Source organism: Megascapheus bottae, chromosome 29, assembly GCF_031878675.1.
Source record: "Megascapheus bottae isolate mThoBot1 chromosome 29, mThoBot2.hap1, whole genome shotgun sequence".
Classification (NCBI taxonomy): Eukaryota; Metazoa; Chordata; class Mammalia; order Rodentia; family Geomyidae; genus Megascapheus; species Megascapheus bottae.
This window is the reverse complement of record NC_143537.1, coordinates 13208346-13222696: the sequence shown is the minus strand read 5'-3', so window position 1 is coordinate 13222696 and position 14351 is coordinate 13208346. Positions and strand designations below refer to the sequence as shown.

Genomic DNA, 14351 nt, shown 5'->3' with positions numbered 1-14351 from the left:
AAGAAAATTGACATTCTTGATGGTCTTCAAGATGTGTCATGTTCTTGTGAGAGTGGCCTGCCTTCAGAAAATTGGGGACATGACAGTAACTTGCCTGAGCTCTTTAAAAGCCAGGGAAGTACTCACGTCTATTCATCAGATGGAAATGTAATGATTTGACTTCTAGCTGTCATTAACCAGCTAATAACTATTTATGACCCCAGGATGGAACTTCTACCCAGTTTAATGGGTTACCCAGTAAACCTATGATTTTCTCTGGGCTGTTAAGGCTCTTGGTCTCAGTTGCTGTATTCAGGGCTGAACAGGTTCTGCTGATTATCCACATAATAACAGATCATGCTCCGAGGGCCTTCTGGAAAAACTCTCAGCAAACCAAATTGGAGTTGTGCCTAAGCAGGAAGCCGAGCAGCAGAATAACATGTTGATTGCCCTGAATAACCCTCATACATCACACTTAGGAGAAATGGATCATAGGTTTCTCAGCTGCATTTGTAGGCAATTGTGACTCAATAAGTGCTGGAGGATTCTGTCTGCTGACACTTCTCAAATATGAATTTTTACAAGCTGCATCCTCTCGGCTCCAAGCTGGGAGGCGGAAGGGACCTGCCCTGGATAGAACCTGTGGACCTCATGGGATCAGACTGACCAAGCTTGGCTCACAGAGCTGGGTAATTTCTGATTTATATGGCCAGGTAGAGTGTCAGATCTTAGAAATGCCTACATCCAACTGGGCACAGCTGACTCAGGCCTGTCATCCTAGCTACTCAGGAGGCTGAGATCTGAGGATCACAGTTCAAAGCCAGCCCAGGCACAAAAGGCCAGGAGACTCTGATCTCCAATGATAAACCACCAGATAACTGGAAGTGGTGCTGTGGCTCAAAATGGCACTAAGCCTTGAGCTGAAGAGCTTAGGGACAATGCCCAGGCCCTGACTTCAAGCTCCATGACTGCCCAAAAAAAGCCTGCATCTTGTGGCCATCCTGAAACGATCTTTCAAGCCAATCTCTCTACTTTCTCTCCTCCAAAAAACATAATGCTGCTGCTGCTGCTGATGGCGTGTGTGTGTGTGTGTGTGTGTGTGTGTGTGTGTGTGTGTGTGTGTGTGTGTGTGTGTAGGATAGCCAGGTTACTGTCCCTTAGCCTTTCATTTTGCTCAAAGCTAGGGCTCTGCCACTTGAGCCACAGCTCCACTTTCCACTTTCTTTTGATGATGATTTGGAGAGAGGAGTCTCACAAACTTTCCTTTTCCGGCTGGCTTCAAACTGCAGTCGTCAGAAGTCAGTCTTCCTTGGAGTGGGACTCAAGACATGAGCTGCAGTACCTGACTTCAAAGGGTATCTTGATACTTGTTTCTTAAAGGACAGTTTCAGATTGATAGAAATATGGGAAAGATGACACAGAGACTTCTTTTATCCTCTCCCACTTCCCCAAATAACCATTTTTTATCAGTAGGGTAATTAAAAAAGAAATTTTTTATTGTAAAGGTGATTGAACAGGGGATTTACAGTTACATAGATAAGGTAATGACTATATTTCTTTTTTGTTCTTTCTTTTTTTCCCCCCAGTTCTGGGGCTTGAACTCAGGGCCCAGACTCTGTCCTTGAGCTTCTTTTGCTCAAAACTAACTCCCTACCACTTGAGCCACAGCACCACCTCCGGCTTTTTCTGTGTTTGTTGTACTAAAGAACCAAAGCTCGAGCTTCATGCATTCTAGGAAAGCACTCTACCACTAAGCCATGCTCCCAGCCCCTATATTTCTTTTGAAACACTCCGGTCCCCTCTCTCATTTTCTCTTGCTTATCCCTGCCTACTCCCCTCCCCCACCCAGGTTGTACAGTTAATTTCCAACATAGCCTCTAGTGAGTGTCATTGTTGCATTAGTTTATCCTTGGTCCTGCTGTTTTCTTTTTTATTCTCTTTCCTTCATTAAAATACTTCATTTTTAAACTGGTACATCTTCATCGTCATGTTATTGGTAAAGCCCATATTTGTTTTGGTTTAATGTCCTTTTCTACCCCGGACACCACATTACTTTAGGGTATCATTTCTATAGACATCTCTTGAGTGACTTCCTTTCTGTATGTGATGATATTATAATGAAATCTAGCCAGGTTTTGTACAACACCCTCTATTAAAATGTGCTGCCTTTTCAGAATACCAGAAATCCTACTTGAGATCATTTAGTTGGCTTTTGTATCCCCTTCTGACTCATCCCTATGGATGATTATGGTTTGTAGTTTTAGTTTATGGTTATATACATATTATATAGCGTATATATATCTAACTATATAGTTTATAGGTTCCCATGAATGTTTATATAGTTTCAGGGACCTACAAATTCTCTGTATTTCTTCTCTTCAACATGTCTCATAACCACCCCTGGAAGCCACTGCTCTCACTATAACTGTAGACATTTTCATTTTCAGAATATCATGGAACTGTAGCCATACAGTATGTAGTCATTGGCAGTGGTTTCTTTCCCTTAGCAACATGTATTTTGAGGGTCTGTCCTATCTCCTTGGGACTTTATGGCTCACAACTTTTCATTGTGGGATCATCCAGCCTGATCACAGTAGCTACTGAATTACATCCTGGTTGAATCTCTCTACTGGTAATTATGAATAAAGCAGCTTTAAGCATCTATTTGTACAAGGCACTGCATGTTGATGGAAGGTTTTTAATTTGGAAGAAAGAACCCCAGGTTTGTGACAATATTTAGTCTTGGGGAGTAAGTAACAGACTATCTTCAAAAGTGATTGGGTCTTTTTTGCATTCTCTTGACAATGGCATTCTTTTTCTTTTTATACTGATGTTAATTAATTGTACAAATAATTTTACAATTGTACAATGTACCATTAATTTTATTTTATTTATTTTTTTTGCCAGTCCTGGGCTTGAGCTCAGGGCCTGAACACTGTCCTTGGACTTTCTCAAGGCTAGAGCTCTACCACTTGAGCCTCAGCACCACTTCTGGCTTTTTTCTATGTATGTGGTACCGAGGAATCGAACCCGGGTCTTCATGCATGCTAGGCAAGCACTTTAACCACTAGGCCAAACTCCCGGCCCCTGTACCATTAATTTTAACATCTCATATTAACAAGTCAATGTGTAAAATAGTTCTTAATCACCTTCTCTACTATTCTCCTTTCTGTATGTGCCTCCTTCCCAAATAGACACAAGCTTTTGCTAGCATATTGCTATTGCTATTCTTAGCTAGCATTTCCTATGGCTAATTTTGAAATTATTTTAGTAGTGCTACTACACATGTATTTCATTTAATTGTTGCCTTAACCTCTGAGATAGATGAATTTTTTCCACCATGTGTATTTATATATGTATATATGTACAGTATATATATGTAGATATGTGTATATATATATGTGTGTGTCTGTATAGATGTCTTAAATCTATTAGTAAATTTGGAAAGTGTCTGCTACAATATCAGTTTCACATGAAAATCAACACTCCAAAGTTCCACTGTGTGTCGCGTTTGGGATACTCTGGGAGCTTGCTATATACGTTCCAGTGATGTACCTCCTCCTCTCCACATACCAGCTTTCCCACAAGGCTTCAGTCTTCTTCCAACTCCTATCCTGCAACAGGCTACCTCAGTAACTCTGTGTGTGTGTGTGTGTGTGTGTGTGTGTGTGTGTACACATATCACTACTGGGGCTTGAATTCAGAGCCTGGATGTTATCCCTTAGCTTTTTGGTTCAAGGAAGGTACTTTTCCACTTGAGTCATTGCTTCATTTTGAGCCTTGTGCTGGTGAATTGGAGAGAAGTATCTCAAGGAACTATCTCCACTGACCAGCTTTGAACCTGGATCTTCATATCTCAACCTCCTCCATAGCTAGGATTATTAGCACGTGGCCACACCAACTTTTAAGTTACTCCATCCTGAAATGTCCTGTTTGTGAATGGAAACAATCTACAGAACATGTCCAAGAAAATATTTTTTAAATATTGTAATATCAACTCATATATTACTCTTGAGAACTCGACGATAAAAACATGCCTTTAATTTTACTCAGTAAATAAGAAATCAATAAATATAAGTAGCAGTTTTACAGGATCAAAAAAAAGCTGTCCTGGTGGCTCGTGTCTACAATTCCATCTTCTCAGAGGCTGCAGAGACTTCTATTTTTCTAGATCTATAGAGCTGTAACAAAACCTGTGATTTCATAAAGCAACCCCATGAAGTAGGTCAGACTGGAGTTATGAACTCAATTTTTTTTTAAGTGAAGAAACTGGGTGAGTATCTGATTTGCTCAATCCAACCCTAGTTTTTTCTAGGTATGGTTTAAAGACCATTTGTATTAGAATTACTTGGAGAAATTCCTATTAAAAAAGGATTCTGGGAGCTGGGAGTAAGGACTAGTAATAGAGGGCTTGCCTAGCATGTACCAAGCCCAGAGTTCGATTCCGTGGTACCACATATACCAAAAAAGCCAAAAGGGGTGCTGTGGCTCAAGGGGTAGAGCAGTAGCCTTGAGAAATCCCAAAGACAGTGCCCAGTCTCTGAATTCAGGCTCAAGAGGATTTTGGAAAGGAGCAACATCTGTTGGAATTGTGGGAATAGTCCCAGAGGCTTTCATTTCTCACAGATAATAACTCTCCACAAACTACTGTCATTTATGATTTTGACTCACATTTTTTCTATTGGGTTCCGTGTGTGTGTGTGTGTGTGTGTGTGTGTGTGTGTGTGCACTGGTCCTAGGACTTGAACTCAGGACCTGGGTGCTGTCTCTGAGTTGTTTTATTCTCAAAGCTAGTGCCTTACCATTTGACCCACAGCTCCATTTTTGACTTTTTGGTGATTAAATGAAGTCTCATGGATTTGGTTGCCCTAGGCTGGCTTCAAATCTTGCTCCTCTCCTCAGATCTCAGCCTCCTGTCTTAACAGGTGTCAGCCGCCAGTACCCAGTGAACTCATGAGTTCTTAACACTGCCTACCATAGGCATGCTAAGTCCTCCATCTGGATAACTGCCTTGCGTGACCCGTGGCAGCTTTGAGACACAACATGGCTTCTGCATACTTTCTCAGGTAAATACTTCCACAAAGTGGAAGCTTCCAAAATGCAGATTTCATTCCCTACCAAAGCTATTTTTTTGTGTGTGTGTCCAAAAGTTGAGCCTCGGAACACAGAGCTGCTATGAACAAATGCTTGATTACCCAGCACCTCTTGTCTTTTTTGTTGTTGTTAATGGCAGCATTTTGTCCCTGGTGTTTTCTGTGTTGACAGCTCATCCGCAGAGCTCCAGGGTGGTGGCAGAAATCTCACTATTCAATTAAGGCTTAAGTGTCACCAGAATATGCAAGAAACAAGCAGAATGACATCTGATGAGGGCAACTGCAATAATAGAACTTAAACAAACAAATCGTCCGGCCATCAAAAGTCAGGGTCTTCCAGCCACGGTACCTAGACACTACAGGCTAGACTAGCTGGTTTCCTGGTTGTGCACATCATTCTTCATAAATTATCAGGTGAATGACAACAACAGGAAATAGTTATCAATGTAAGAAATCTCGATTGGATATCCACTCTTCTATGGGCATGAGAATTAGGGTTCTAAGGTCCTTGTCTTCATAATACAGAACATGAATGAGCAGGAACTGCAGACAGACCTGAGAGAGGTAGTTTGGAGAGCAAGAGTGGGCAGGTTTTCTGACACGGGCCAGCAAGAGAAGCCAGTACTATTTCAGCCACCTCATCAGAAAGCCTGGGAGAATTTGTTAGTAGGCTGACATAAATGAAGAAGAAAATGATGGAAAGGGGTGACCCTGGTTAAGAGGCATGGCACTCTCTAACTGACCTGTTGAATGTGACGTTCTGTTTGTGAAATTATTTAAGGATCAAAGAAAGAAAGAAATAACCATGTCTAGTGTAGTGGCTCGTGACTATAAGCCTAGTTACTCAAGAGGCTGAAATGGAACGATCAAGGTTCCATGCCAGCCCCAGCAAGAAAATTTATATGTCTGTTTTTTTTCCCCCCAAACTAACCACTATGAAGCCAGAAGTGGAGCTAGGATAAAAGTGGCAGAATGTTAGCCATGACTGAAAAAGTCCAAGGATAGCTCCCAGGCCCAGAGTTCAAACCCAGGCCAGGTACAAAAATAAAGAAAAGTGGAAAAAAAGAAAATTACAGAAAGAAAGAAAGAAAGAAAGAAAGAAAGAAAGAAAGAAAGAAAGAGAGAGAAAGAAAGAGAGAAAGAAAGAGAAAGAAAGAAAGAGAAAGAGAAAGAAGGAAAGAAAGAAAGAGAAAGAAAAGGAAGGAAGGAAGGAAGGAAAGAAGGAAGGAAGGAAGGAAGGAAGGAAGGAAGGAAGGAAGGAAGGAAGGAAGGAAGGAAGGAAGGAAGGAAGGAAGGAAATAAGGCAGGCAGGCAGGCAGGCAGGCAGGCAGGCAGGAAGGAAGGAAGGAAGGAAGGAAGGAAGGAAGGAAGGAAGGAAGGAAAGAAAGTGTGAATCCATCACTAGATACTGGGTGTTGGCCTCAAACATTCAAGGGGGCGAAACAGCCTGGCTTCTATCACTAAATCCTTTGTCCCAGGCAGGACTCGGGTTTTCTAACATGGAAGTTAGAACTGTTTTACATGATGCCTTCGAATTCTGTTCCTTTATCGCATCCTTCATGGCTTTCACTGGAGTGAGAAATAACTCCAGCCATTTGCTACACATCTGCTTCTTGTATTAAATGGTAAGATTGGAGAGCCAGAGGCAGGTGCCAGTTCTGAAAGCAATAGGGTACAGAAACTAGCAAGGCTTCTTGCCTACCAGAACTCTTTAGAATTTGAGTAAATTAGTAACACACACACACACACACACACACACACACAAAAATACATGAGGTAAAAAGTGATGAAACTCAATAATGATTTACATGTGGCATGGTGGAAAGGAGGAATAAAGGGTCTAGAAAGTTCCCTCGAATAGCTTGGATATCTGGGTTATTATTAACCAAAGTAGAGAACTCTACATAGGGAAGAAGCAGCTCTTTTCTTGACTTTATATGAAATGATTTTTTTATTGTAATGTATAGAGGGGTTGCAGTTATATTCGCCAGATAGTAGGTGCATTACAGTTAGTTTACTATGGAACATGTAAACTACACTAGGAGAAATTCCAGTGATACAGAACGTGGTCACACCTTCTTTCTCTAAGGGGAAGTAAATGACTGGGGAGGGGGGGGGTGCAATTTTCACTACCAAAATTCTCAAATCTCCTACCTCAAAAGAAGCTCTTATTCCTGATAATACTGCCGTTGTCATAGCAACAGGCATCATCTGCTATCTCTTTACTCTGTTCCCCCTCCCCTCCCCCCCAGACATGGCAAATGTCTCATTTTGTCAGCTTTTTAATAATCAAATGAGGGGTGAAGTTGGTATTTGAACTCAGTTCAGTCTCGTTCCAGGAACTTGTTATGTTTAGTCATTACACAGCATTATAAATACAACTTCTGGACACTGGACTGAGGAGAAGGCAAAAAGCAAGTTCTAGATTTGGAATAGGCTGTATGGCTATTATGTGGTGTTTACTCATTCTTCCTGCTCTGTAAGAAGCAGAGTTTACAGCTCTTGTTCACCTCTACATCTTTCATGAGTGTTCAAGAAAGAGCAGGGGTGAGGGGAGGAGGTAAGCTCTCTCCACAATGGACTTCTTTAAAAATATTTTTTGTTGTTGTTGAAAAGGTGATGAGCAGGGGGTTACAGGTACATAAATAAGGTAACGAGTACATTTGGTTTTTAACCAGTTACCCCATCCATCATTTTCTCACCCTTCCCTATTCCCCTCTCTCCTCAAGCTGCTTGTATCTAACAGGGCGTCGAGTTTCAATGTTGCATTAGCTCCCTCTTTGTCTTGCTGTTTCTGTGATTCTTTTTCCCTTCCATATATTGAACGATCTCATATACAAGACAACAAGGTACAGCAAACTAAGAAAAATGAAGTGTGGCTTCGTAATTAACTTAAAGAATAATATTTCCTGCAACTCGGACCATTATTGGTGATAGGAGGCACTATCATTTATTATCTGTCCTCACCTCTGTGGCTTTGTGGAAAAATGGGATTTATTTTCATTTTTAGTTTAGTGTAGTTTTTGGTGTTGATCCTTGGGGCTTGTATTCAAGGACTGAATGCTCTCCCTGAGCTTTTGTTCAAGGCTAATGCTCTACTACTTGAGACACAGCTCTACTTCTAGGTTTTTTGTGCTTAATTGGAAATAAGAGTCTCATGGGCTTTCCTGCACAGGCAAGCTTTGAACTGCAGTTCTCTGATCTCAGCCTCCTGAGTAGCTACCAGTGCCCAGCTTTTCTTTTCTTTTGGGGGCTGGCCCTGGAGTTTGCACTCCGGGCCTGGGTCCTATCCCTGAGCTTTTAATACCCTGAGCTTTTAATATTAAATCCTAGTGTGTTACTACTTGAACCACTTCCATTGTTTTGCTGGTTAATTGGAGATAAGAGTTTCACAGACTTTCCTGCCAGAGCTGGCTTTGAACTGCCATTCTCAGATCTCAGCCTCTTGAATAGCTAAGATTTACAGGCCTGAGCCACTGGTGCCAAGCTCAGAAAATAGAACTTAATATTAAGTTAGTGCAATAAACTTCTCAAAGATAAGCTCATATAGGGCAGAACAGTTTCCAATTTGGGTTTTGTCTCAGGCCCAGACCTAAGATTTACATGTGACTTTTTGTAAAAATTCTGCTAACTGTAGGTTCGATGAAGAGACCAGTGGACAGATCAGAGATGGAGCTCGATGCCTCCGTGGGGAGGAAAGAATGATTAGCCCCCTTCACCTGGCCTATCTTCAAGTTACCCTGAAGATGTTGTTGCGTTCTGGTGTACTTGCTTCAGTCCTATGACTCAATATCAAGCAGACATCCAAAACGGACTAGGAACATTCTCCTTTCAACATGGAGAAAGGACCTACCAAGAAATGAGAGACAGTGCCACGGATGGAAGAGAGATAGAAGTTTACACAAAAGACACTTCTGCTCTGAGTCTTGGCATTCTGGATCCGTACATTCTCCCAGTGCTCTTTCTTATTCCACGTCCTATATTTTACCATATGTCTGGGAGAATCTTCAGTTCAACATGAAACAAAGAAAGGCTGGAAAAGGAGGAAGCCTGCAAACAGGCCCACCGTGCATGATATACATGGCTGAATTTCTAGTTGCCTCAGATTTTCCCTTCTCTTGATTATGCAGCTTTTAATTGCTTCAATTAACGAGTTATTTGGCCTCATAGAGTATTTCCTCTTTGAAAATGCAAATGACCAGGGAAATGGCTAGATGGCCATTTCTGGTGTAGTATGAATTAGCATGTGCTAGTCGCTTCCTAATTTTAGATGAGTTCTTGAATTCTAAAACTTTGAAGGATTTAAAAAAAAAAAGCAACCCAAACCAACTTCTCACTGTAGAGTTCCACCAGCAAAGCAGTGAGTGGGGAAGGGTGGGGGGTTGGATTAATCAGTAATGTTCAGGAAGGTTTTAATATGTTTTAAAATGGAGACTATGAAGCTTGTCAGTGGAGTGTACTTTTAATCAAGGACACATTGCTTCAGATGTTCCAAGACAGGGTGATTGAATCATTAAATGATGTGATAACTGTAGCACAAGAGAAGCTAACAGGGAATGAAGACAAGTAGATAAATAAACATCTGAGTATCTGGGATTAATCCATCCCTAAGCTTAAGTTTATCCTTCTGTACAGTAGAGATAAATATTATCTAACACTTGCTGTTGTGATGGGAATGGAACAGAATTAAACATTAAATTCACTCAGTAGAGCTCCCTGAGCCCAGAAACTCAATGCATTCTAACTCTAGAAAACTTTTGAGAACTGGTGGTTCAAATATTTAAAATGGTGTATCACCCCTTATCCCAGGACTCTTACCATTGACTTTGGTTTTTCTAATTTATTTTATTGTTGCTATAGAAGGGATATACAGAGGGGTTAGCTTTCTATCAGTCAGGTAATAAATACATTTCCATTCTCAGAGTGTCATCTGTTCCCCCATTCTCTCCCATTCTCTCCCTCCCACCTCCACCCACGAGTTACATAGCTCACTTTCATTCATGTCCACTGTACTTTTTCACCCCTTTTCCTTTCATTCTGTGTTCTCCTCCCACTCTCCCACACATATGACTTGAGCTCAGAACTTCATGCTGTTTCATTCAAAAGCTGGTGCTCTACCACTGAGACACAGCTCCATATCTAACTTTATGCTGCTTAATTGGAAATAATTGGATGTCATTAGAGATAATCAAACCTTTCTGAATGGGCTGGCTTTGAACCACGATCCTCAGTTCCAGCCTCCTGAGTAGCTAGGATTACCGGCGTGAGCCACCAGCACAGAACTTCCAACTCCCTTTCGGAATCTTAATCAACACTTCGTTAGATATATGTGACAAATGCAGCTAGAGATGCCAACTGGAAAACAACGAGAAACACAACAGCCTTGAAAATCTCTCCCAGTAGCTCTGTAATTGAACCAGACAGAAAATATCATGTTCAATTAGTAATATCTTGAGCTAGATGTTAAGAGTTTATCTTAGGAAGGCAGATCATTTTAATTAATCCCTGTGAATTACCAGTTTGCATGAAACAGTTCTGGTCTTACTAATTAAATCTCAGAATTGTCAAATGCTGAAGAAACTACTGAACAGTAAGTTTCGAAATGGGTACCTGTGTTGAAATATCTCAAAATATTGGAAGGATGTTATGATCAGAACAAAGGAAAATTAGCTCATTTTTTTATCAACATACTTTAAATGGTATTTTGTGAAAATTCTAAACATGGCATAAGCAACAGAAACAATTTTAGCAACTTGAAAAAGTTATGTTCAGCCAGCACTGGTAGCTCATGCCTGTAATCCTAGCTACTGAGGAGGTTAAGATCTGATCATCTTAGTTCAAAGCCAGTTCAGGAAGCAAAAATTTGTGAGAATATTTGTTTCAATTAACAAGCAAAAGGACAGATGTGGGGCTGTGATTCAAGTGGTAATAGCACCAACTAGAAGCTTGAATGAAAAGGCCAAGGAAAAGCTTAGGGCCCTGGGTTCAAGCCCCACTACTGGAACGAACATATATAATATTCAATGAAAATTAAATTGAGCACAGTTGCTTTTAGAAGTTTTAGTAAACAGAAATATGTAGAATATATATATATATGCATACAAACACCCAGCTTTAGCAAGACATAACTAGCTATAAAAGAATTATGATTCCATTTCATGTAACATTACTTATAAAAACAGTAAAATTACATGTAAAAAAATAACAGAGGACTCCTGGATTTCAGATGTCTCACCTTAGAAGGTTGCCCTATTCTAACAAGCAAAGATTGTATAATGTATAAAACTGTAACTGTGAACCCACAAAAAGCTGAGGTTTCTAGAGAAAACCACTAGTAAGGAAAAACAGCCTCTGACCCCACAGGAAGCTGTGAACATTGACTCCAGAGACAAAGTCAAGAAGGAAGACAGATGCGAGTATGGTGGTTTCTTTGGCAAGCAGAGGCTAAGTAGACTTAGAAGCCCTGGGAAATGCAGATAAAGAAATTTTGTTTCTTTTTTTTTATCAGAGATCTTTGTGGAGTATTTATCAAAAGATTAGAGCTAGAAGAAAAAGTTGAAGAGAACCCCCCCATCCTCCAGTGGGTTACAGATCTTAATGAAGGAGAGCTCACCCCATTCCAGACTTAGAAACCCCTTAATTGATCCAAGTGTTATTCACTATTGTCAAAGGATAAAACAGAATAAAATACCTGATCACTCTTTCCATGTCAGAAACATGCATACTGAGAACTATAAAACACCACAAAGTGGAATTGAGGAAGACACTAGAAGATATTAACAATTTACCATGTCCATAGATCAGTGGAATTAATATTGTGAAAATGGCTTTTTTACTAAAAAAAAACCTACAATTTTCATGCAATCCCCATCAAAATTCCAATGCGTACTTTGTGTGAAAAACCCCTAACATCCTGCACAGCGATCCTAGGCAAAACCAACCCCCCAAAAAATCAGTGCTATCAATATCATAATACTTGACTTCCAATTATATAAGAGCTGTAGTAACCAAAACAGCAAAGTACTTGTAGACAGATACATAGAACAATGGAAAAGAATGAAGGATCCAAGCAGAAATTCATTTCGACAGTGCTACTCAGCTTCAACAAAGAAGTAAAAGAAAAAATTGTTGGAGAAATGACAGCTTCTTTAAGAAATGATATTGGCATAACTAAATATCCACACTGGAAACAGATCATCTACATAAATGATTTCCAGTGAAAAATCCAATGTCGATCCTACACAATTAGGAAGAGAGTGGGTGAAGGGTGTATAGTAAAGTAATGAGTAAGATGATTAAAAGAGGTGATACTGATCCAGATATACTGTATTCATAAACTGCTACATTAAATGGCAATGACTTTGAACAAGGGCTGAAAAAAATTGAAAAAAAAGCAAAACAACATATATATGAATTCCACTCAATGAAAGATCTTAATGGAAGACCTGAAACTTTTAAAATTACTAGAGTAAAACATGAGAAAACCATTTAAATATACAGGCAGAAGTAAGATCTTTCTGATCAGGATTCATTTAGCTCAGGAAATAGTAACAAGAATTGATTCATGCAATTGCAACAAATTAAAGAGCTGCTGGACAAAAAAAAGTTACTAAATGGAAGAAATAGCCTACCTAATGGGGGGAAAATGTATCTGTAAAATCAACTCTTCATGCAAAAGAATATGCAAATATGTTTAAAAATCAGAAGAACAAATAATCTGACCAGTAAATGGGTAAGTGAACTGTACAGCCAACAAGTACAAAATATAGCAAGAGATATTTAGTATCATTAGCAATCAAGGAAACATAAACCTGTACTACCCTGAGATTTGCATCACATCCCAGTCAGAATGGATATCCTCTATTATTTATTTATTTTTGCCAGTCCTGGACTTGAACTCAGGGCCTGGGCACTGTCCCTGAGTTTCTTTTGCTCAAGGCTAGCACTCTACCTCTTGAGCCCCAGTGCCACTTCCAGCCTTTTGTGTGTCTGTGGTACCGAGGAATGGAGCCCAGGGATTCATGCATGCTAGACAAGCACTCTACCACTAAGCCACATTCCCAACCCCGGATGGCTGTCCTCAAGAAAACAAAACTCTGGCGAATGCTGGTGAAGCTGTAGGGAAAGCGAATCTTTATTCACTGTTGATGGAGATGGAAGCTGGGGTAGGTCCTGATGGAGCAGTATGGAATCTTCTAGAAAATGGACCCCGTGATGCTGCTGTAGAATACTCCTGGGTATGTTCCTGATGAAATCAAAGTCCGCATACAACCCAGATACCTGTATCATTCACAAAACATGACCCTCTTCACAACAGCCAAGGGGTGGGATTGAGCTGAGTTCACATGAGCAGATAAGTTCATGTGTTCAGAAAGAAAATGTGATATACATTAGTCACTCCCTTACATTCTAGTTACAGGTGGATAGACACAGTCACCAGGCTGTCAACCACTGTGTTGTAATTTCAGGATGGTACATCTTTTTTTCATATATTTTTATTGTGATTAATAGAAGGGTTATATTATATTCACCAGATAGAAGGTGTGTATTACTTCACACACATTGATACCCTTTCTCTTGTCTTGGTTCCCATTTCCCTCCCCACCCTCATCCCTCATCTTGATTTTCCCCCTTCCCTATATACTTTCAAATAACCAATTAATCATATATACAATATATCAGATAACCAGGAGAAATACTGTAACAATATGAGATAACCAAGGGACAGCAAAAGAGATGAGAGATAACAGTACATTAAGGACAACAATCACTCATCATATGGCTTTTGTTTCTAAATCCTGGAGGTCCTTTCATTTAGCATCATACAATATGGCCTTATGTATCTAGGTTTTGCTCTATTGCAAATCTCTGCTAGGAGAGCCCAAGGTTTCTACTGATTATGACAAATGAGGGAAAGCATTGAACCTATGTTCCTTTGAGTCTGGCTTACTTCACTTAATAGGATTTTTTCTAAGTCAGGATGGTACATCTTATGAAATGGTATAAATTTCATCTTTTGTGACTGGTGACACTCCTTTGGGAGAAATCTCTGGTGAAGGGATGCGATGGGCTTGGTATACTTCCATATGATTTTCTGAAGATGGGACCATTGAACTGACCTTCCAAGTTTACCTAAGTTTGACTTTAAAAGAAAAACAGTAGCCAGCCTTCCTTCTTCCACTTAAACACATCTGCCTCATTTAAAAAAAAGTGCACTGCATAAATATATTTTACCATCTTTATGTAGTTGTGCAATGGAAACGCCATTCAACAAAAACA

General features: G+C 40.1%; 1 long non-coding RNA gene across 1 annotated transcript; it reads left to right on the top strand.

Annotated features, from left to right (window-relative positions):
* Positions 1-576: 576 nt before the first annotated feature.
* Positions 577-9239, top strand: LOC150044796 (uncharacterized). The gene is made up of 3 exons (XR_016533035.1): positions 577-668; positions 4905-5045; positions 8710-9239. It is a non-coding gene; the product is annotated as an uncharacterized LOC150044796 (long non-coding RNA).
* The last annotated feature ends 5112 nt before the right edge of the window (positions 9240-14351 follow it).